This window comes from Sus scrofa, chromosome 3, assembly GCF_054392235.1.
Source record: "Sus scrofa isolate SSC_HxYL_T2T_F1_AM1 chromosome 3, Sscrofa_HxYL_maternal_Yorkshire_Landrace_v2.0, whole genome shotgun sequence".
NCBI lineage: Eukaryota > Metazoa > Chordata > Mammalia > Artiodactyla > Suidae > Sus > Sus scrofa.
The window spans coordinates 37,962,185-37,986,181 of NC_139385.1; the positions used below are offsets into that span (position 1 = coordinate 37,962,185).

Below are 23,997 nucleotides of genomic sequence, written 5' to 3' on the forward strand. Positions count from 1 at the left end.
TCTTACCCAACACAGAAGCTACTGGTGCCTGGATCTTGGACTTCTCGGCCTCCAGAGCTGTGAGACACAAATGTGCATCGTCCATAAGCCGTCTTGTCTGCAGTACTGGGTTACAGCTGCCCGACCAAAGCCATCGGCATAACGTGCTTTGTGCCACCTTCTTCTTGGTCACAGCCACGGGTCAAGGTCATCCTCCCAGCCCTGGCTTCTGGAGGCTGAGGGCCTGGGTTCCAGGTTCCCATCTAGGAAGGAGAGGAATGGATGCCCTCCCTGCCAAGGGCGGGGGTCCGCTCCGCTGTGACTCAGGCCCAGGCTGGTTCCCGCAGGAGACAGGAAGCCTCTCTTTCCTTGCATGGCTCTCTGTTCCTGACACAGGGCGCCTGGGTCACATATGTTTCACGTCAGGAGTCGGAGGTGGTGGTGACTTAATCACCTGGCCTGCAGTTCCTTGAAAAGTCGTGGGTCCAGCCCTTTCAGAAAGCTGTTTGGCTGAGTGTTTCAGGGGCCTGGAAAAGTCTACACTGCCCTTTCCAGTGATCACAAGACTTCTGGGAATTTGCCCAAAAGAACTAATCTTAAAAAAAAAAAAAAAAAAAGATGGAGAGCCCAGTGACATCATCTGCTTCCACATTTGGAACAGGACTCATCCGAGGTGACAAATACGTTGTAACCCCTCGGTGGGTTCTTCAGCAGGCATTTAGGAAAAGGAGTTTCGAGGGCTCTTTATTAACCTGGAAATACCTGTGATGTAACGCTCAGCTGAAATCTCCACGTGGTGACGGTGAGCTGGGCTGGTTTGGGGGAGTGGGGGGTCCTCTGTTATGGTCCGATTGCTCTTAATGGCTGGAAAGCCAAGCCTGCATGTGGCCTGGGGCAGTTCCAGCCCCGTCCCCAGCTGACAGCCACCCTCCCACCCCCGCCAGGACTCTGCCCACCAATCCAGCCCTAAAACTGGTGTGCCTGTGCCTTTTCTGAAAGTGGAGATGGACATCTTAAAGCGTGTTTCCTTTTCGGATGATCCCGTGGGTTTCTGGAAGGGAAGAGAAGGACAAGTGGAAAAAAACCGGGGAGGCCCGTGTCACCCCCTGGGAGGCAGAGCCCCTGGGGGCAGCGATATGGTCTTTTTCACATCAAAAACTTGTTGACAGTTCAAATGGCACAGCCTCTCTCCCGGACACCGAGGCAGGGATGTTTATTTTTACTGAAAGGTTTAAAAAGGCCTTTATTTTATTGCAAAAGCAATACATGCTCATTGTTTAAAAAAAGAAAAAAAAAAAAAAGCCTAAATAGTATAGAATTGTATAAAATAAAGGGCCGGCCTGCCTCCCTTGGCTGTTTGGGCTCTTTCTTGTAAATATGTTCCATATCAGGGGGTTTCGAACTTTTTTTTAGCTCTGAGCCGCAGTGAAAAAATAGATTTTGTGTTGTAACCCGGGACACATGGACACTGCAATATAACTGAAGTAGAAGGCTTATGCGATAATGCTTATTATAAGGAATGCTGTTTGGCATTGTCCTTCTGTTCTATTCCATTCCATCCCATTTCCTTTATTTATTATTATTATTATTATTATTATTATTTTTGGCTGCACCCGTTGCCTGCAGAAGCTCCCAGACCAGGGATGAAACCCTTGCCACAGCAGCGACAATGCCGACTCCTTAACCCACAGAGCCTCCGGGGAACTCCTATCACCTTTCTTGTAAAAAGAAAGAGGGCTGGCAGTTCCTGCTGTGGCCCCACGGGATTGGCAGCATCTCTGGAGTGTCGGGATGCAGGTTCCATCCCCGGCCTGGTGGGTATCGCTGCAGGGGCTCGGATCTGATCCCTGGCCGGGGAACTCCGTGCAATGCGAGGGGCCAGAAAATCAAAAAATTTGAAAAGGTGGCTGATTTTAACCCTGTCAATTCACGGCTGAGTGTGAATGTCAGTGAAACGACTGCTATGGATGCTGTAGATGTTAATAACAGGATCATTGTCCTCGGCTCCCTGACCTACAGCTTGCCGTGCGCACCTGAGGATTTTGCAGCCTGCTTTCTATAAACGGACACCAGGGCTATTTCTTCCTCCTTAATGGCAGCAGAAAAAGCATAAGCCGTTTTTCATGAGGTGTTTGCCCAGCTCCTTCTCAACAGCCATTTGCATCGTCTCCACGTTGAGCCGTCACCTACCCAGGTCTGTGGGAGGGAACCCCCCCTCCTCGCTTAGCTCCAGGGACGTCCATGCAGTGATTCCCAGCGTGGGATCCCCAGATGGGGACGTAGGCACCTCTCCAGTCTCTCGCTTGCTGCTGGGGAGGGTCCAGCAGGAGAGGTCATTGAGTTGTGGTCCTAGGGGCTCAGAGGACACCTTGCTCCCCTGTACCTGATGACTCCACAGGATCTTGTTTCTGTTTTTGTTGCACAACCTGCTTATGATGCTGGGAAAACCACACGTTGGCTTTAGAAATAAGTCAGGTTCGATTCACTTCTCCTTCCTCCTCCTTGGCTTCCTCTTTTGGGTTTGCAGGAGGGGAGCCTCCTCAGCCCTGTTTCCAGAGCTTTTCCAAGCTGCCGGCCTTTCTATCTGGGGGCGGTGTGGGCGGGGGGTGGTCCTTGGGACTTTTTATTGTGCAAAAACTTGGCTGGTAAGTTGCCAGGGGGTAAAATCTAGCGCCATGCCCGCCTGTGCACAATTTGGGGCCCTGCCGCTGCAGGGAAATAGAATGGGTGCTTTATTTGCAGTCCTGTCCTAGGTTCAAATCCTTGTTCTGACACTTACAAGTGGGAGAAACCTTGGGTTTGTAAAACGGGGTTTAGAATTCTGACTTGGGAAAACAGGGCAGCATCATGGGTAAGCACATGGACTGTAGACAGAGCCTGTCTGGATGCTCATCTTGGCTCCACATTAACTAAGCTGTGTGACCTTGGGCAAGCTATGTAACATCTCTGTGTCTCAGTGTCCTCAACGAGAAAATGGGAAAATAACAGTGCCTACCCCCCTAGCGTTCTTGTGAGGATTAAATGAGTTCATATACATGTTAGGTAGATGCCCGGCTGGGCATTTTCTTTTCTTTTTCGGCCATCCCCATGGCATATGGAAGTTCCCAGGCCAGGGGTCGAATCTAAGCCGCAGCTGCAGCAATGCCGGACCCTTAACCCACTGTGCTGGGATTGAACCCTTGCCTCTGCCGAGACAAGCCAGATCCGTAACCCCGTGCACCACAGCTGGAACACTGGCATTTTTCATTGTCGTTATTATTAAGAGTGATGGGTTGTCAAGAAGATTGAACAAGATGGAGCACCTGAGAGTGGCTCCTACTGCATCTGGCAGGTAGTAATATCAAGATTTTTGAAAAAAAAAAAAAAAAAAGATGGTTTTAGAAAGAGGATATTTTTGGTTTGGAATGCGGTAGGTCTGGTCATGAACACTTAGCCCTGATTGTGACCGGCTAAGGAGGGAGAAGAAATCTGAAGAGGCTCCTTCCCCGGAGTGCAGGTGGAGTGGGGTCGGGCATTTTTGCAAGTGTTTCTTTCACATTTGAATGTCTCATTTCTGTGGCTCAGGAAGGTGAAGGAGGGGAGGGTGGCCAGGGAGATGCAGGGATTGGGGGGTGGGGGGTGGGGAGACCAGCTCCATCTAGGAAGGTGGAAGGGGAAGCAGCATAAATTGCCTTTTTGGGGGAAACATCCTCTGGAATCCTCTTGAGGATGCTCCCAGGCTGGGGGGGGAGCTCAGGGCTGCTGGTGCGTGGGGGTGGGGGGTGGGGGACAGAAAGGGGTAGAGGAGGGTGTGCCGGCAGGCCAGGCACAGCTGGGTCCTCCTCTTTCCCCTCCAGACTCCGCCTTCTCTTTATCCCAGTGCCAGGCGGGCGCTGGGCATCTGGGGCACATCCGTGAACCACACACAGTCAGACGTGGAATAATAAACATGATGTCATCAGTTGGAAGGTGGTAAACATTACAGCAGAGCGGGGGTGGGGTCCAGAGGAGGAGGGAGGGAGGTGTAACTTCAGATCTGGGGTGGCCCAGTTGAGAAGGTAACTTTTTTTTTTTTTTGGTCTTTTCTAGGGTCACACCCGCGGCATATGGAGGTTCCCAGGCGAGGGGTTGAATTGGAGCTGTTGCTACTGGGCCTGCACAGGAACACAGGATTGGATCCGTGTCTGCGACCTACACCCCAGCTCACCACAACGCTGGATCCTTAACCCCCTGAGCGAGGCCAGGGATCGAACCGCAACCTCATGGTTCCTAGTCAGATTCGTTAACCGCTGAGCCACAATGGGAACTCCAAGAAGGTAGCATTTAAGCAAAGGCTTGAAGGAGAGTGCAAGCTATGAAGAAACCTGGGGGGCCAATGGCCCAGGCAGGGGACTCAGCCAGGGCAAAGGCCCTGAGGCAGGACAGTGCTGGAACGGCAGGGAGACCTGTGTGGTCAAAGCAGAGTGAGCAAGATTGCGGGTAGAGAAGAAAAGAGGCTCAGATTATGGAGGGCTCTGGAGGCCCGAGGGAGGGCCTGACACCTCTCCAGGGGGGACACTGAGTCAGGAGCTCCGGCTGGCTGGTAGTTTAGGTCATGAGTCTATTTGCTTGGGTGAAATTATTTTCTTTTCATGGAGCTGTGGCTGCTGCCAGCAGATCAAAACTGTGATTCCAGGGAGTTCCCTGGTGGCTCAGTGGGTTAAGGAACAGCCATCATCGCTGCTGTGGTTTTGGTCACTGCTGTGGCACAGGTTTGATCCCTGGCCTGGGAACTTTGGCATGCCTCGGGCATGGCCAAAAACCAAAAACAAACCCAAAACACCTCCACCCCCCACCGGAAAACAAATGGCTCATAAGCCTTGTGGGTGTTTGCTTTTGACAGAAGGGGAGCTTAAAAATAATAGCAACACAATAAGGAACAGCTATGACTCTCTGAAGGCTTCCTGTGTACCAGGCATGGTGCCATGCTGCTTCCCTTCCCGAGTTTACCTCAATGTCCCAGCCTCACCGGGAGATATTAGGACAGTGACGAAAACAGAGGGTCTGAGAGGTGGGGGTGGTTGAGGTTCTGCTGCTGAGAAGGAACCAAGAGGGCACCGGGGCCCAGGCCTCATGTCAGGCTGGAGCTCCATCCATTTCCTCAAACAGCGGGGGCCCTGCCTGCCCATTCCCCGCCCCCACCCCCCCAAGCCTTGGTCTGACCCTCTGGAGGTTGGGCAATTCCAGGCTTCCCGGACCCACTGTCACAGCCCCCAGTCTGCGCTTCCAGAATCTTCTGGCCAGAAGAGTGACCAGCCTTGAACTGATGCACAGACACTGACGTCAGGTTCAGATTCCAGGAAAAGCAGAAAAAGTCTAGCAACGGTGTGGTGTGTCCGGGAGAAAACCCCAAATGAGGAAGTCCCTTTGAAAGTTGAGTGGGAAGGTGACAACGGGCATCCCAGGGTAGCTGGAGAGACGGGAGCAGGAGATGGAGCAGGAGACGGAGCACCCTAGGTGAAATAAGTCACATGGAGAAAGCTGGTTATCGTGTGAGCTCACGCCCTTGGGGAACTGGAAAACAAACACAGCAAAACGAAACAGAACAACCCCCAAACACCAAACTCACAGAAAAAGAGCACAGACTGATGGTTGCCAGAAGTTGGGGCAGGGGTGTGTGTGAAAGGGGTGACGGTGATCAGAAGGTACAAACTTCCTCTTATGAAATAAATAGGTGCTGGGGTATAATGTACAGCTCAGCGACTATCGTTAATGACACTGCACTGTGTATTTGAAAGTTGCTGGGAGAGTAGATCTTTCTACTCTCATCACAGGAGTTCACGTTGTGGTGCAGTGGTTAACGAATCTGACTAGGAACCATGAGGTTGCAGGTTTGATCCTTGGCCTTGCTCAGTGGGTTAAGGATCTGGCAGTTGCCGTGAGCTGTGGGGTAGGTCGCAAATGTGGCTCGGATCTGGCATTGCTGTGGCTGTGGTGTAGGCTGGTGGCTACAGCTCTGATTAGACTCCTAGCCTGGGAACCTCCATATGCCCGCAGGAGCGGCCCTAGGAAAGGCAAAAAAAAAAAAAAAAAAGACAAACAAACAAAACAAAAGTTCTCATCACAGAAGGAAAAGATTTGTAGAGTTCCTGCTGTGGCTCAGTGGGCTAAGAAGCTGACTTCAGGAGTTCCCATTGTTGTGGTGCAGAGGGCTAAGAACCCGCCTCGGATCTATGAGGGTTCGGGTTTGATGCCTGGCCCCGCTCAGTGGGTTAAGGATCTGATGTTGCTGTGCCTGTGGTATAGGCTGGCAGCTGCAGCTCCAACTCAACCCCTAGCCTGGCAACTTCCACTTCCATGTTCCATATGCTGCAGTGCAGCCCTAAAAAGCAAAAAAAAAAAAAAAAAAAAAAAAGAATCTGACTACAACAGCTGGCTCAGGTCACTGCAGAGGTGCGTGTTTGATCCCCAGCCCGGGGCGGCGGGTTAAAGGGTCTCAAGATCTGGTGTTGCTGCTCTGGCTTGGATTCACACTCTGGCCCAGGAACTTCCACCAGGGTGGCCAAAAAAAAAAAAAAAAATTGTGACTATGTGTGATGGACGTTAACTAGACTTGTGGGGATCATTTTGCAATATATACAAGTATGGAATCACTATGCTCCACACCCAAAACTAATATAATGTTCTCTGTTGATTGTATTTCAATACAAAAAAATTAAGGGAAAGTGGCAGAGGGCCTCTGTGGGTGCCCGGAATGAGGGGAGGAACTTGCATAGAGACCTTGGCCGAATGGTGGCAGGTGGTGGGGGGGCAGGAGGGGGAGAGCAGTGGGCAGGCTTGTTCTCTTTCAGATTGGGGAGGGCAAGGGCTTGCCTCAACTCACACAGAATTGCCTCTTTCTTTTCTTCTTTTTCGTCTTCGAGGGCCGCACCTGCAGCATATGGAGGTTCCCAGGCTAGGGGTTGCCACCACAGCTCATGGCAACTCCAGATCCTTAACCCACTGATTGAGGCCAGGGATCGAACTCGAAACGTCATGGTTCCTAGTCGGATTCGTTTCCATTGCGCCATGACGGAAACTCCAGGATTGCTTATTTCTGTCTCATGATTTGCGGCTCTGTAGGAGACGGCATTGGCGGGAAAAGCTCTGAGGTTCGACAGCCTGAAAACACAGGTCTGGGTAATCTAGAAGATTCTAAGCTCCAAGAAGCTGTCCACAGTGTGGTGACTACACATGGACTTGGAGCCAGGCAGCCTGGGTTCAGATGCCACTGCTATGATTACTGTGCTGTGTGACTCTGGGCAACTTGCTTAAACTCTCTGGGCCTTGGTTGCTACACCTGTAAGGTGGAGATGATAGGATGTCCCTCGCAGCGTTGCTGGGAGCACCTTTGGACTGTTAAATAAATATGATTCTTGGAGTCATGCTCCCCCCACACCACCCTCCTCCCCAGCCGGGGCTGTGGGATGGATCTCAGAGCAGGAAGCTTTTCTGTGCTATGAAGACATCTGTTTTTTGGAAGCTACAACAATTAGAAAGAGCCAGGGATGATTGCAAAGTCACGGGGTACTTATTCTTGATTCATTATCTGTTTCCTGCTGCCAACCAGAACTGAAACTCTGGGGGAGTTGCCCTTGGCTTTGTTATCCCAGCCCTAGCCCCTAGACGAGTCGGCAGTCCTGGCACCCAGGCCACATCAGCTGACGGAGTCAGAAGGACGTGTGAGAGCCTGAACTCAGCTGAATCTGGTTCAAATCCCATCTCTAGGCACCTTTTTTGCAGTGTGGCTTTGGGCTGCTGCTGCTTTTTTCCTTTTTAGGGCCACACCCATGCCATATGGTGGTTCTCAGGTTAGGGGTCTAATCGGAGCTGTAGCCGCCGGCCTACACCACAGCCACAGCAACACAGGATCTGAGCCGCGTCTGCGACCTACACCACAGCTCACGGCAACACTGGATCCTTAACCCACGGATCGAGGCCAGGAATCAAACCTTCATCCTCATAGGTACTAGTCGGCTTCATTTCCGCTGTGCCACAATAGGAACTCCCTACTTGGAGCTTCTTACTTAACTTTGCTGGGCCTCAGCGTCCTTATCTGTGAAACAGGAGGGATTTCATAGAGACAAAGAGAGAGTGGTTGTGAAAGCACTTTGGGGGACAGGATTGGTGCTGGCATTTCCCAGCGCTCGCATCACCCTCCTTCTCCTCCTTCAGCCCCGGGGTTTCATTCTGCATCCTTTGCCGATCGGTCGCTGTGGTCGGGCCATATCCTGTTAAATAGAACCCTGGGCGTGCAGCATGGCATTTCGGTGGCATTATTGAAGGGATCAGGCCACTCCTCCTCAGGACACGTTTTTTTTCCCTGCAGTTGACGGGGCGGCCCAAGCAGGTCACCAAGGTTCACTCCGGGCAGGGCCAGGAAGGCCCCACCTGCCACTTTTCCTGACGAGGACAGAGGCCTGGCCAGTCTGGGACGGTCTCCCACACGTCCTGGGGGAAGGCTGACCCAGGTCATTACAGTGTCGGGAACCCTCACCTGGGTCTCCACCTGGGCCGCCACCTATGGGTGCCATCACTTGGGCCAGAAGCCGACCGGGCAGGTAAGTACCGCCGGCTAGAATAGAGAACGCCCAGGGAAATGTGAATCTCAGATGAGCAATGAGTGATTTTTTTTTTTTTTTAAGCTTCATTGTGCCTTGTGCAATATTGAGAATATATTCCACATCTGCAACATTCAGGACATTCTTTTTTTTTTTTTTTTTTTTTTTTTTTTTTTTTTTTTTGTCTTTTTGCTATTTCTTTGGGCCCCTCCCGCGGCATATGGAGGTTCCCAGGCTAAGGGTTGAATCGGAGCTGTAGCTGCTGGCCTACGCCAGAGCCACAGCAACGCGGGATCCGAGCCTACACCACAGCTCACGGCAACGCCGGATCGTTAACCCACTGAGCAAGGGCAGGGACCAAACCCGCAACCTCATGGTTCCTAGTCGGATTCGTTAACCACTGCGCCACGATGGGAACTCCAGGACATTCTTATACCAGCTCCATCTTGATGGCAGCAGGAGCAAAGGGCTTATCCAGAGCCTGGGCATGGGCAGGGAGCCAGGATCTGGGCACCGGGAGAGTCCCCTTGTGGCTCCAGCCTCAGTTTCCCCATCCGTGTAACTCAGCAGTCAGACTCTTGGCAGCACAGGGGTTTTGCCGGGAGGCATCCTGTGGTGGGCGTGGGAAACATGTTTTGGAAATGAAAAAGGTGTTATGGAAACACGAGTTACCAGCTTTCGTTGTTATGAATAACACAGACCCGTCAGTGAGGCTGTTTCTGCAACAGGGTTCCTTTTTTGAAAATTAGCTTTTCCAAAGCAGCAATTTGTACTTGTCCTTAAAATGTTAGAAAATGGAAAGTAGCAAAAGGAGAAAAAAAAAATCTCTAATTCTCCTCACTCAGAGACAGCTGTGTATCACTTGTGTTTGTTTGTTTTGTTTTTTTGTCCTGCAGCATAGGGAGGTTCCCAGGCTAGGGGCTGAATCGGAGCTGCAGCTGCTGGCCTACACCACAGCCACAGCCACGCCAGATCCGAGCTGCCTCTGCAACCTACACCACAGCTTGAGGCATAGGTGGATCCTTAACCCACTGCGAAAGGCCAGGGATGGAACCTGCATCCTCATGGATACCAGTTGGGTTCTTTTTTTTTTTTTTTTTTTTTTTTTTTGCTATTTCTTGGGCCACTCCCACGGCATATGGAGGTTCCCAGGCTAGGGGTTGAATCGGAGCTGCAGACACCGGCCTACGGCCTAGGTCAGAGCCACAGCAATGCGGGATCCGAGCCGCCTCTGCAACCTACACCACAGCTCACGGCAATGCCGGATCCTTAACCCACTGAGCAAGGGCAGGGACCGAACCTGCAACCTCATGGTTCCTAGTCGGATTCGTTAACCACTGCGCCACGACGGGAACTCCCCAGTTGGGTTCTTAACCTACTGAGCCGTAGTGGGAACTCCTCTCATTCTCTTTATCCTTGAAAAAGTGTGAAGACATTTTTTCCGTGTGTGTGTGTGTGTGTGTGTGTGTGTGTGTGTGTGTGTGTTTTCTTTTTAACCAAAAGTAGGGTCATATTTTACATTCTCTTAAACAACCTGTTTTTCTCCCCTGGCTGCTGCAGTCTCAAAGTGCCCCCAGAGGAAGTTTCTCCCTTTCTGTGTGGCCCATGTGATGCCAGGGGTGTTGGCATATGTGTGTGTACTTCTCAGGTCCTGTTCTGGATCCTTTTAGGTCAGAACACAGCTGCAAAGTCTTCAGTGGGAAGAGGGACAGTCACAGATGTGTGTAAACTGTGTGACGCCCTCTACTAGGTCCTTTTTTTTTTTTTTTTTTTGCCATTTTTTTTTTGTCTTTTAGGGCTGCAACCGAGGCATATGGAGGTTCCCAGGCCAGGGGTGGAATTGGAGCTATAGCCACCGGCCTACACCACAGCCACACCCACGCCAGATCCGAGCCGCGTCTGCAACCTACACCACAGCTCATGGCAACACTGGATCCTCACCCCACTGAGTGAGGCCAGGGATCCAACCCATGTCCTCATGGATATGAGTTGGGTTCGTTAACTGCTGAGCCACGACGGGAACTCCCCCTCTGCTATGTCTTAACAGAGCAGAAGTGAGATGCCTGGCTTACCTTTTCTTTTAAATTGAGATAAAACTCACGTAATATAAAATGTAACATTTTAGCCAGGTTAAACGCTGCAACTCAGTAAACTTCGCAATTCAAAACCTTGTGCAACCGGAGTTCCCGTTGTGGCTCAGCCTTAACAAACCCAACTGGTATCCATGACGATGTGGGTTCCATCCCTGGCCTTGCTCAGTGGGTTAAGGATCCGGCTTTGCCATGAGGTGTGGTGTGGATCCCAGACACGGCTTGGATCATGGCTGGCTGTGTCTGTGGTGTAGGCTGGCAGCTGGAGCTCCAATTAGACCCCTAGCCTGGGAACTTCCACATGCTTTGGGTGTGGCCCTAACAAGCAACACAAACAAACGAAAAACCCAAAATATTGTGCAACCCTCCCCACGCTCAGCTTCCAGGACATTTTTAGCACCCCCAAAAGAAATCCCATGCCCACTGCCCTACTCCGTCCACCCCTGGCAACCACGACTCAGCTTTCTGTATCCAAAGATTTTCCTGATCTTGAAATTTCATGTAAAGGGAACGCTATGCTAGGTCATGTTTTGTGTCTGCCTCCTTTCACTTCGCATCGTGTTGTCCAGGTTGGTCCACATCATCGCAGGTGTCAGTGCGTCACTCCTCTTGATGACCAAAGGATATTCCATCACCCAGATACACCGCAGCTCGTTTATCCATTCACCCGTTAATGGACATCGGGTTATTTCCACCTTTTCATGATTATAAATCGTGCTGCTGTGACCATTCCTGTACAGATTTTTGTTGGGATACCTTCCTTCTCTTCTTTTAGTTTTCATATTTTATTTTGTAGTTGATTTATATTGTTCTGTCAATTTCTGCTGTAAAGTGACCCAGTCTTACCGATATATAGACATATAGACATTCTTTTTCTCACATTATCCTCCATCATGTTTCATCACGAATGACTGGATAGAGTTCCTGGGCTGTACAACAGGATCTCACTGCTTATCCAGTCCAAATGCAATAGTTTGCATCTACTAAACCCAAACTCTCAGTCCATCCCCCCTCCCTCCCCCGCCGCCTCCCCTTGGCAACCACAAGTCTGTTCTCCAAGTCCGTGAGTTTGTTTCTTTTCTGTAGAAAGGTTCATTTGTGCCACAAATTAGATTCCAGATATAAGTGATATCGTATGGAATTTGTCTTTCTCTTTCTGACTGACTTCACTTAGGATGAGAGTCTTTAGTTCCATCCACGTTGCTGCAAATGGCATTATTTGGTTCTTTTTTCCCCCCTAGTTTCTTAATTCTTTAAAAAATTTTTTTATTACTCAATGAATTTATTACATTTATAGCTGTACAGTGATCGCCACAATCCAATTTTATAGGATTTCCATCTCACACCCCCAGCACATCCCCCCACCCCCCCAAACTGTCCCCTTTGGAAACCATAAGTTTTTCAAAGTCTGTGAGTCGGTATCTGTTCTGCAAAGAAGTTCCTTCTGTCCTTTTTTCAGATTCCACATGTCAGTAAAAGCATTTGATGCTGGTGACTCATTGTCTGACTGACTTCACTTAGCATGATAATTTCTAGCTCCATCCATATGGATAAAAATGCCAGTATTTCGTTCCTTTTAATGGCTGAGTCATATTCCATTGTGTATATGAACCACATCTTCTTGATCCACTCCTCTGTCGATGGACATTTAGGTTGTTTCCATGTCTTGGCTGTTGAAAATAGTGCTGCAATGAACATCGGAGTACATGTGTCTTTGTGAGTCATGGTTTTCTCTGGATAGATACCCAGGAATGGGATTGCTGGATCAAATGGTAGTTCTGTTTTTAGTTTTCTGAGGAATCTCCATACTGTTTTCCACAGTTGTTGCACCCATTTACAATCCCACCTTATTTTGTTCTTTTTTATGGCTGTGTAGTTGAGTAGTTTTCTTGTTTTTCTGTTCATCTATTTGTTTTTTGCTGCACCTGCGGCATGTGGAAGTTTCCTGGCCAGGGATCGAACCCAAGCTGCAGTTGTGACCTGCACCACAGCTGTGGCAATGCCAGATCCTTAACACACTGCGCCACATGGGTGCTTCCTGTGAGTACCTGTTTTCTTTTCTTCTTCTTTTTGTTTTGAATAACCCTCTTTCACTTCCTTGGTGTACATGCCTGGGGTGGAACAATGACTGCATCATTGAACATTCCCACCGGCAGCGAATGAGGGTTTTGATTTCTTCGCATGCTCTGCAACACTTGCTTTATCCATGAAAAAAAATTCTTTTTTTTATGACCACCATAGTATGAAGTGGTTTCCTATCGTGGTTTTGCTTTGCATTTCCCTGATGACTAATGATGCTGAGCATCTTTAAATGTGTTTTTTTTTTTTTTGCCATTTTTGTATCTCCTTTGTAGAAGTGTCTGTTCAAGCCCTTTGCCAATTTTTTGTCTAACTTAAATTTGTGTGATAAAATATACTTAGCATAAAATGTATCATCTTAACCATTTTTAAGGGTCATAAAATATACTTAACAAAAAATGTATCATCTTAACCATTTTTAGGGGTACATTAATGCTCCGTGGCATTAAGTATGTTGACAATATTGTGCAACTGTCATCACTGTCCGCCTCTGGAACTTTTTTTTTTTTTTTTTTTTTTGTCTTTTCTAGGGCCACACCCATGGCATATGGAGGTTCCCAGGCTAGGGGTCCAATTGGAGCTGTAGCCGCCAGCCTACACCACGGCCACAGCAATGCCAGATCCGAGCCACGTCTGTGACCTACACCACAACTCATGGCAACGCCGGATCCTTAAACCACTGAGCGAGACCAGGGATCGAACCTGCAACCTCAAGGTTCCTAGTCAGATTCGTTAACCACTGAGCCGCAACGGGAACTCCTGGAACTTTTTTTTTTTTTTTAGATCCAGCTTCATGCTTTTCATGTGGTTGTCCAGTTAGCCCAGCACCACTTGTTGTAAAGACTCTTCCCATGGAATGTTCCTAATAGCTTTCTCAAAGATCCATTGCTCACAGATGCAGGAGTTTGTAGCTGAACCCTCAATTTTATTTCATTGATTTCTATGTCTATTCTTATGCCCATCCCACATGGTTTGATTACTGTAGCTTTGTAGTAACTTTTGAAGTTGAGAAGTGTGAGTCCTCCAACTTTGTTCTTTTTCGAAGTTATTTTGGTTATTCAGAGTACCTTGAAATTCCAGTTCTCTGTGGCTCATCAGGTTAAGGATCTGGCATTGTCACTGCAGTGGCTTGGGGGGGGGGTCACTGCTATGGTGCAGGTTCAATCCCCAGCCTGGGAACTTGCACATACCATGGGTGTGGCCCAAAAAGAAAAAATTAAAAAAGAGCACTTTGCAATTCCATATGAATTTTAGCGTCAGTTTGTCTACTGCTTCCAAAAAGGCAGTTGGGATTTTGATAGAGATTACATTGGGTCTGCACATCAGTTTGGGGAGTATTGCCATCTGTGATGGTTAGTTTTACATGTCAACTTGGCTAGGCTATAGTAACCAGTAACTCAAGTAAACACTGGGAGTTCCCACTGTGGTGCAGCAGGTTAAGGATCTGTCGTTGAAGTAGGTGCAGTGTAGGTCACATCGGGGGCTTAGATTCAATCCCTGGCCCAGGAACTTACATATGCCCAAGAATGGGGGAAAACCAAAACCCAAAACAAAAAAAGCCCCCCCCACACAAATTTTTTTGAATTCTTCTTGCTAGTTTTTAGAAGTGAAACTGGTTTTTTTAAAATGTCCATCTAGTCTCCTGCCACCTTATAAACTTGTTTATTTGCACTAATAGTATTTTGTGGATTCCTTAGGATTTTCTATATATAAGATGATCTCATCTACAAATATAGTTTTACTTCTTTCCTTTCCAATCTGGATACTTTTTAATTTCTTTTTCTTGCCCAGTGGTCTTGGCTATAACCTCTAGTACAATGTTGAATGGAAGTGGCAAAGCAGACATCCTTGCTTGTACCTGGTCTCAGGGGGGAAGCATCCTGGATTTTACCAGGGAGGATGCTGTGGGCTTTTCCTAGATGCTCTTTATCAGTTTGCGCAAGTGTTCTTCTATTCCTAGTTTATGGAGTATTTTTACGTCATGTAAAGGTATTGGATTTTATCAAATGCTTTTTCTCTGTCTGTTGAGATGATCAGATGGCTGGTTTACTTTTTGTCCCTTCTTGGGAGCTATGGGTTGGAAATTCCAACTCTGTGGGTTTTTCAGGGATTAAAAAATGGGTTACAGTTTTCCAGCTCTCCCCATAAATAATCACAAACTCACAGCTGCAGTTAAGTGCTTAAGACAGATGAAAAAACAAAGCCAGCTCCTGTTGTGGCTCAGTAGTTGCAGGGAGAAAAACAAATGAAGGTAGGGGTAGCAATGAGTAAAAGAAGGAAATTCAGGAGTGCGATTGCTTTGCCCTCAGTAGAAAAGAAGGAAAAATGGGGTGGGGTGGAGGAATGCAGGCAGGCTGGCATTGATGCAAGGCTGTTTCTTCAATATTTTGCTCTGTCCGGTAGGGCTCACATCTTGCCATCGATGGTCTGTGATACTCCGGATTAGGGTCAAGACATCAGATCTTTTTGCTCACCTTGGGAACAGTAAACGATGGAGGCTGGGCGTAATCCAGCTTTCTCTGTAGTTTTACAGCAATAAGACATTGGCATCGCTAATAACATCTGCCTGGCCCCTTCTCCTGCTGGGGAGGACGCGGAAATCCCTTCCTTTAATTGAGTAATACATCCACAGCTGTTGCTAGCTGGGTCCACGTGGTGAAAGGTGGAGAATGCTTTGGGCCGGAAGAAGGGACCTTGCTATGGGACCTTGGGCAAGCCACTCTCTGTCTGGGTCTCAGTATAAAGTGGGGGAGGGGTTCCACCACCAGATGAGTTCTGGGATCCAAGTCTATGAATCCACCAGGGAGCTCTTAGGCTCTCTGCCCGGTGGGGATGGTGGTGGGGGGGCTTTCTCTAGATAGCCACACTAGGGTTCTGACCATTCTTCAGGACAGCGCTCTCAAAGCCACACTAACTCATTGATACCCTGTAAAGACTTCCCAGAGGGCCCTGCTGGATCAGGCCTCCTGTTATTACTTGTAGCAATAATGAGGCTGTTGTCAGATTCCTAACACTCCCACTTAGGGGCAGAGGGTTGATGGATGTTGAAACAGAAGTTACTGATTACGGGAGTTTTCAGCGTGGATCAGCCGTGGATCAGCGACTACGGAGTGAGAAAGTACCTAGGGGCACGGGCCATCCTGGGGGTATACAAGAGTACTTAGCAGACAGGAGAGGTTTTATTTAACACAATTTGTGCTAAACCCCTCCCTTAACTCAGCTAATCCTTGGTAGATCTTGTGAGATAGGTACGGTTAGGCCCATTTTACAGACAGGAAGCAGGCCCGGGAAGATTGGGTTACTTGACCAAAAGCACATGGAGAATCTTGGGCTGTCTGGATGCATCTGAACGTACACAATTGGGTTATGGGAAGAGAAGGGTTGCCCTCGGGAGGGCAGGGAGCGCTGGATCCCTTGGCGCAGGGTGGGGAAGGAGAAGGAATGCCAGATGCGGGGGACCCAGGGGGCTGGGGAGAACCATGGGCGGAAATCAGGAGAGGAGATTCAGGGGTGTCCGGCGCGGGGCAGGGATAGAACCTGCAGAATTGGAAAGGGGGGGGCATCAAGATGGGGCAGGTCGGGGCATCGGAGGCCAGCGCGAAGGTCCCGGACTGAAACTGGGGGTTCCGGGGAGTGAGCGGAGTCAGGGGTGTAACCGGGGGTGTTCCGAGCGTAGTGGGAGATCGGAGGGGTGGAGAGGAAGGGCAGAAGCAGGAGAGTCGCAGGTCGCTGGCGGGGTCTCAGACAGGGAGCGGGTCCTGACTGGGAGAAGCCGGAAGCCGGGGCGACAGCGCCCCGCCCCGGCCGGTCCAGCCCCGCCCCAGCCCCGCCCCCGCCTCCGCGCGCCCCTCCCCGCCGCCCGCCAGCCGGCTGCCTTCCTGCCCGGCCAGCTCAGACCTCCCGGCTCGACTGGCGGCGCAGGCTGTGGTGAGTGCCGCGCGGCCGGCCGTCTGGGGCGCAGATGGGGGGGCGGCGAGGAAAGGGGAAACGTCGGCCAGGGCGCAGATGGGGGACATCCTGGGCCCGCGGTGGGGCACGAGGTCCGTGCGGCGCGAGCACCTGCTCCGGCCTCCGCTCGCGACCGTGGCGGTCGGGAACCCTGGCGGGTCCCGGGGGGAGTCAAGGCCGGGTGGAGGGCGTCGGGGTCCTGTGGTGATCTTCCGCGTGGGGCGGGTGAGGCCGGGTTTCTAGCCTTCAGTCGCTTGTTCCCGCCATGGGACAGGCTGGGTTCCCTTTCTCCTTCCCCAAGTGTGCCGATCGCCCGCCGGTCGCGCGCGGCGGAGTCGTCCGGTCCCAACCCGAAAGCGCGCCCCTTTCTGCTCTCGGGAAGCCCCCTCCACGGAGAAGACGCCCGGGGACTTTTCAGGAAAGTCGCAGCTCACTCTTGTGGCTGCGATCTCAAAGTTGAGATCTCTAGAATCATCACCTGAGGATTCAGAAACAAATCCAATCAACCAAACAAAAAAGCCCAACAAATTTCTGGACGCCGGTACCAGAAATTCAAATTCTAGGGGCTACAGCGTCTGCATTTTTCTCCCGCCCACGGGGGTTCCACGCAGGATTCGGGACCGCGCTTCACGGGTGCCTGTGTGGACATCCGAGCGCCTCAGGAGCCCTGAAAAGGTGAAAATCCCACACTCAGAGCAACGGGAGCCCGGGCCCCAGCTAGACCCCCTCCCTCGGGGGTGAGGCAGGCACCCTGTGAGCGCAGGGGTGGGCTGGGACCCGGTCCGCTGCCAGAGCAGGATGGATGCCAGTGGCGCCGGCCAGGGAACCTCGCCCCTCCCCGCCAGGTGGGGAGGCAGGTGGCCCCCTCCCTACTGCTTTCCAGGTCTGCGTGGATCTGGGCAGCGGGGTCATTATTGTGCCAGAAACCCTTGGTCAGGGTCAGGGAGAGGAGGTGATGGGGAAATGCGTGTATTCTGGAAGGCGGTGCATTCCAGGGATTGCCAGCTGGTCTTTCACTAGTTTTCTGTGGCTTTTGTGCTGTTTCCGATAAGTGGGGCTGATGTCATTGCCGGATAGACTGAGCTTTGGTGGCTGGGAAATCCAGTTTCTGGAAGTCAAGGGCCTTCCCATGTTAGGCCGTCAGGGTAGACTCTCCCACCCCTCTTCCCAAGGGGTCCTGGTGAGCTGGTGCTGGTTCAAGGGCTGCCTGGAACGCGATTGGCCCTGCAGTTCCCCTGGGGCCCTTTAAAGGGAAGACATGGTTTGCATTAGTGGGTGCCTGACTGCCTTCCTTCCCTTCCTACCCACACCCCAAGCCTTCTTGGGGAGCTCTTTCGGAATGGGGCTAACCTGGATGCCATGGAGAGGCATGAACTGGTATCTGGGACTCCACCAGGGTGTCTGGTTTTATCACAGTTGGCTCTGAGTCCAGAGAGCAGGTGACGTGCTCTGCCTGGTGGAGAATAACACCCATGATGCCCTTAGCTTACCTCTCAGCCAGCCCCTGCTCTGGGCTTCAAATGTGCACCAGACTTTCTAAGAAACGTTTATTGTGGATCTCCAATGTGAGCGGCCCATCGTCCCTCTTTCCTGTTGCTTTAAAGCATGAGTAATAGATGCTTTAATTCACATTGGTAGGAGTATCCTCGCTGTATGTTTTCGTGGATTAAGTGACTCGATAATTGATCTGAGATGGAGGATCCATTTCTTAAGTCTCTAAAATACTAGATTGACGTCTTCCGCTGTCACTGGCACATAAGCTTCCCTTCCTTCCTTCAGTCTGGGGCAACTTTGGGGGAAAAAAGTGCTACCCTTGCCTTGTAAAGGATGCCAAAGAAATGGCTCCGGGTCCTGAAGGGTTTATGCTTGTAGGTGGCACATGGAAACACACAGGTGAAAAGCCAGTGCTCAGCACCACCCTTGTGACTCTGGAAGGCTTGAAAGGCATGGAAAGGGGGGAGCTGTGAGCCGGGGGCCAGGTCAGTCAGGGAAAGTTTCTCAGCAGAGCAGAGGCCTGGGTCCGTGTAGCAGAGGGGCATATTGACCAGGGGGTCAGCCAAACTTCCGCGGAGGCACAGACTAGCCCACAATGGAGAGCAGTACAAGGGGGAACTGCTGAGAGCAGAGGAACGTGAAGGCATTTCCAGCCCAAGTTCATTTTCAGGGAGAGAGTGAGTGCATTGCTTTGTTGTGCTTACCCACGATGGGAGATGCAGGTGGTACCACTCTGAGAATGGGCCGATGCCCATCAGGGACTCAAAAATCCCTCACCCACGTCGAATCAATGCCAGTGGATAAAGAAACGAGATCCATAGCAGGGAGTCCTAGAGTCTTGGTGCCGCAACTTGTCCTCTGTTGATGTGTGCTTTTAACGGTACTGAAAATAGCTCAGTGGGCAAGGTAGTGTATCTCCCCAGGCAAATAGGGCTGCTTAACTCTGCCCTACCTCCGTGCCCCCATGTTCATGGCCTCTTTGGTGCTTGTTTGCCCCCCTCCCCCACCCAGCCCGAACTCGACTGGTGTTTACTTAACATTACATTGTTATTTGAGCTCTAAGTGGTACTTTCCCGGGTCCTCCCAAAGTCACCTTATTGTTGGAACCTGCATCGCCACGTGGGCCGTCAGGCTAACCTGAAGTGTGTTCCTTGGCTGCAGGTGGTTTCAGTAGAGCTCTGTGTAATTTCATAGGGTTGAAGGCATGCACAGAAGAAAGGAAATAGCCAGGGTGTCTGCATGGTGAGGCCCCTGTTCACCTCCTAGAAGGTAGGAGGTTAATTCACCCAGCTCCTAAAAGCCAGAGTCACTTTCTTCTTTATGCGTGTTAATTTCAGAGAAGATACTGACCGGGAATTTAAGCTACTTGGCTCCTGGAGTTTTAGAATTGACAGTGGTCCCCGGGTAAATTTAAGAGCTTAGCATTGACTCGCCTTAACCTTGAGTCCAGGGAAGTTAGTCATAAAAGATGCACTGGTATTTTTTTAAGTTATGTAAAAAAAAAATAACAATATTACAGAAAGCGTGGAAGATAAAGAATAATATCAAGTATAATCTCGCCATGTGAACGAAACCAGTAACATCACTTTTCCTTATTCGGCAGCCTCGCCTTCTGTCGCGGTGCCTGTTTTTTTATGAAGTTGTAATCAGGGTACAATTTGGTCTCCTCATGCGGTCCTATTAATGTTCTCCTTATGCCATTTCATCAACCGTCATTCATGGGGATGTGGTTTCAGCAGGAATCCAGGGGGAAATCACCCTTTCTGATTCCAGGGGCGCAGCCCGGCTCCCCACTGGAAGCATTTTCCATTCCACAAATCACTGTAATTTGTAGTTATGCCATATTTGAACCTGGCTTGCAGACCGTGGTAACTTTATCTTTGACTTGCGGAACATGATGACTGCAGAAACAGACTGAATTCAGAAGATGGAATCTGAAAACATTTCGCCAAAGTCTTTCCCTGTGAGCTTCTGTATTTTTCACTGAGATGGACCGAATCTGAATTTGTTTGGGGTCTATTAGCCTAAGACCCATAGAATAATTTCTCACTTTCTTTCGCGAGCAGAGGGTTGGGATCCCAATTTCCCCTTTTGTCTAAATTCTTCCTCCTTATTTATTTATTAATTAATTAACTTGAGGGGGCACAGCCCAGGCATGAGGAAGTTCCCAGGCCGGGGATCAAAACCATACCACAGCAGCGACAATGCTGGATCCTTAACCCGTTGAGCCACCAGGGAACTCACTGATTTTTTTTTTTTTAAATTATTAATTTAGACTGAAGAAGCACCATTCGCCTGGGATGTTTTCTGGTGCCATAGACAGGTAAAGTTACACTACAACAAACACAGAGTTGCAGAATCTTTGTGCTTTAAAAATTGCTAGGAGTTCGCATCGTGGCTCAGCGGAAACGAATCTGACTAGTAGCCATGAGCATGCAGGTTCCATCCCTGGCCTTGCTCCGTGGGTTAAGGATCTGGCATTGACGTGAGCTGTGGTGTAGGGTGCAGACGCTGCTCAGATCCCACGTGGCTGTGGCTGTGGCTGTGGTGTAGGCTGGCAGCTGCAGCTCCGATTCAAACCCTAGCCTGGAAACCTCCATGTGCCACTGGTGCAGCCCCAAAAAGGGAAAAAAAAAAAAAGGGATTGCTGGCCAGTGGCTCTTAGTTTAAGAATTTTGAGCAATATTTGATAGAATAACTGTGGCAGTCACATAATTCCTTAAAGTTTTTACGATCAGGTTTCACTTGTGCTCACGTAGTAAAGAACATTTTTCTCCAGAGACTGTGAAAGACAGGCTCTCCTTGGCCTCCCCACATGCTCCTCCACCATGTGTACAAATTAGCCTATATTCTTCTGAGACCTGACAATTTGCATGTGTGTCCTTCTTTGGCCGAAGGAATGCCTTTTTTTCCCCTGGGGTCATTTCTGGGATGCACGTATTCTTTGAGCAAGATTCTTTTCTGGGGCCGGATGACGGGGGCGGGGAGTGGAATTGAATAATCTTCTTTTTTTTTCCTTCCTGAAAGTGTTGCCGGAATTCGGCCTCTGTCTGCCCGCTGCCGAATTGAACGGCAGAGACAAGCGTTTTGGGTAAAGGAGGGAAAAAAAAAATAGCTTTATTGCTTTGCCAGGCCAAGGAGGGTCCCAGCAGGCTAATGCCCTAAAGATGGGCACCCCCCCGCGCCCCCCCCCCTGCTTCCCCACCCAGGAAGGAATTGCCAGGAGTTTTATAGGAAAAGGGAGAGTAAGAGGTTTTCACATAGGAATCAGGATTGGGGCAAACAAGCAGCCTTCTTTCTTTGGGGGAATCTCAGTCCTCAAAGCTGGAGTCGGGAGAGCTTGGTATGATCCCGATGGGGGTCTTCTGGGCTATTACCTAAAATAACAGTACCTGCGATCAGGGCATACGGATGAGCACAAACTAGGAAAGTTCCGGAAAAACATCGTCTTTAACCCACAGGCACTTTTGCTCAGGGTGCCTGATTCTTTAGCTTATGGGTGATTGTGTTGAGGGTACAGTTTAGTTAGAGAGAAGGACAAAGAAGGACTTGAAGCAGTTTTCATTGGAAGCATAAGGAGTCTAACTTTTCTCTTGGGTGTATAAGGTGCCTATATTATTATGCAAATCCCTTGAGACGGAACCGGATCCTGACCCCAGGCTATTGTGGCTGGACTCTTTCTCTCCCTGATCAGCACCTGAACCTGCCCCTTTGGAACTCAGAGAAGGTCCTGGTGGCTGAATGAGGCCCATTTCCTGAGAACAAGAAATGGGGGGGACACAGAAAGGCTTTTGCACCCAGAAGCCCCACAGGGCCGTGCTCGGTTTCAAAAGAACCGGTCTTAGAGGATAAAGTTGATGGTGCAAAGCTGCTTTCTCATCTCTCTGAAGGCTTTGCCCTTTTATGTGTTGATCTGATACCTAAGTTTAGGAAACAGTTCTATACGCAGCAGGAGGATGTATTTTTAGAAGAGTTTTATCACCTACCTACCTGCGGTTAAAACCACTATGACAGGTTTCATCTATATCTTAAGGGAGGGGGGTACAGATTTGGGGCCGGGTGTCACTGCATTCAGTGGGGAGGAGGATTGGAGCTGCACTAAACTTTAAGGTCTGTGTGCTTAAAGGTGGGGTTATCCATCCATCCATCCTCAATGAGAAATAATAGAAACCCTGGCCATCACCCCTGCCTCCACTTAATCTTTCCCATTTAGGCAAAGTACACGTTAGGAAAAAAAAAAAATCCTTTTTTAAAAAAGTAAACCTACAAAAAAAGTGTTTTGTTTTGTAAAACTGAACTTGAGTGCTTTGGGGGGAGGCTTCCCTGTTCCAGTTCATCTTCCAGTTTAATTTTACTTACGTATTTTTGTGGCTGCGCCCATGGCAGATGGCAGTTCCCAGGCCAGGGAACTGAATCTGAGCTGTGGCTGTGACCTAACACGTTCAGCTGCGGCCATGCCCAATCCTTGAACCCACCGCGCCAGGCCGGGGGTCAAACCCGCACCTCCACATGACCCGAGCTATTGCAGTCGGATTCTTAACCCACTGCACCACAGGGAAAACTCCGTAGAGTTTAATTTCAGATTTGCAGGAAAGGGACAGCTAGTGCCCAGCTCCTGCCTACCCCTAACCCAACTTTCCCCTCTCTTTGCATCGTCACCGTCACCGCAGGACGTTTGTCAGTCTAGGAAACTGACATGGGTACCTCACCATTCACCTCACTCCAGACTTTCTTTGGCGTTTGCCAGTGTTTCCCCAATGTCCCTTCTTCTGTTCCGAAGTCCCATCCAGGGTACCCCACTGCGCTTAACCACCCCATCCCCAGTCCCCTGTGGTCTCCTGCAGTGTCTTAGGCTTTACCTGTTTCTTGTGATTGTCTCTGGGGAGGACTGGGCCGAGATTTCTGTCACATTGGGTTTGTTTGATATTTTTCTCATGATTTCCCTGGAGTTAGGGGTTTTGGGGGAAGAGCACCACAGAGACGAAGGGCTCGTCACAGCATGTGACACCCGCGTGACATCATAATAATGTTAGCCTTTGTTGCTATGTTAAGGTAGCATTTGCCAGGTTTCTCCTTTGTATTGTTACTCTTTTTCTCCTTCCCTAGGGTATTCTTTTAAAGCAAGGTGCTCGGGAGTTTCTGCTGTGGCTCAGCAGTAACGAACCCGACTCATATCCATGAGGACGCTGGGTTCCATCTCTGGCCTCACGCAGGGGGTTAAGGATCCTGCGTTGCCAGTGAGCTGCGGTGTGGGTCCCAGACACAGCTCAGATCCCGTGTTGCTGTGGCTGTGGCATAGGCTGGCAGCGGCAGCTCCAGTTCGACCCCTCGCCTGGGAACTTCCATATGCTGCAGTGGCCCTAAAAAGCAAAAAATAAATACATATAAGCCAGAGGCGAAATTCGGCCCACGCCCAAGAGCGGGAGGGGTGAGATTAAGCTCCACTTCCTGGAGGGAGGGGCCTCTACACATCATTTGGAACTCTTCTGGAAGAAAGATCTGTCTTCATTTAAAAAACACACTTTTCCAATTATAGGATAATAAGTCCTTGGCATGTAAAATACAGCATAATAAAGATAATGAACACTGCTGTACAATATAAATGAAAGTTAGCAAGAGAGTAAATCCTAAGAGGTCTCATCGCAAGGAAAGGATTTTGTTTCCGATTTTCTTTTGATGTTTCCGATTTCTTATAGTGTCGTGTCTGTATGAGAGGTTGGCTCTTCCCTACACCTGTTGTGGTCATCACTTTATGATGCTTGTAAAGGAAAGCATTTTGTTGTACACCTTACGTTTCTACAGTGCTGTATGTCTATTATACCTCAAACCGAAAAAAATAAACTACTCCC

The 23,997-nt window shown here is 49.8% G+C and overlaps 1 protein-coding gene across 5 annotated transcripts in view; it reads left to right on the top strand.

Annotated features, from left to right (window-relative positions):
* The first annotated feature begins 591 nt into the window (after positions 1 to 591).
* The window catches only part of LITAF (lipopolysaccharide induced TNF factor), a 52,587-nt gene continuing 29,181 nt past the window's right edge, over positions 592 to 23,997 (top strand). The window contains exons 1-2 of one of the 5 annotated variants that reach the window (XM_085017616.1): positions 592 to 781; positions 8,306 to 8,537. The gene's annotated coding sequence lies outside the window, so the exon portion shown is untranslated. Of the gene's footprint in view, positions 782 to 7,630; positions 7,943 to 8,305; positions 8,538 to 16,599; positions 16,634 to 20,422; positions 20,472 to 23,997 lie in introns of those variants that run through there. The other 4 variants (XM_021086605.2, XM_085017615.1, XM_003124593.5 and 1 more) reach the window with 4 other exon arrangements.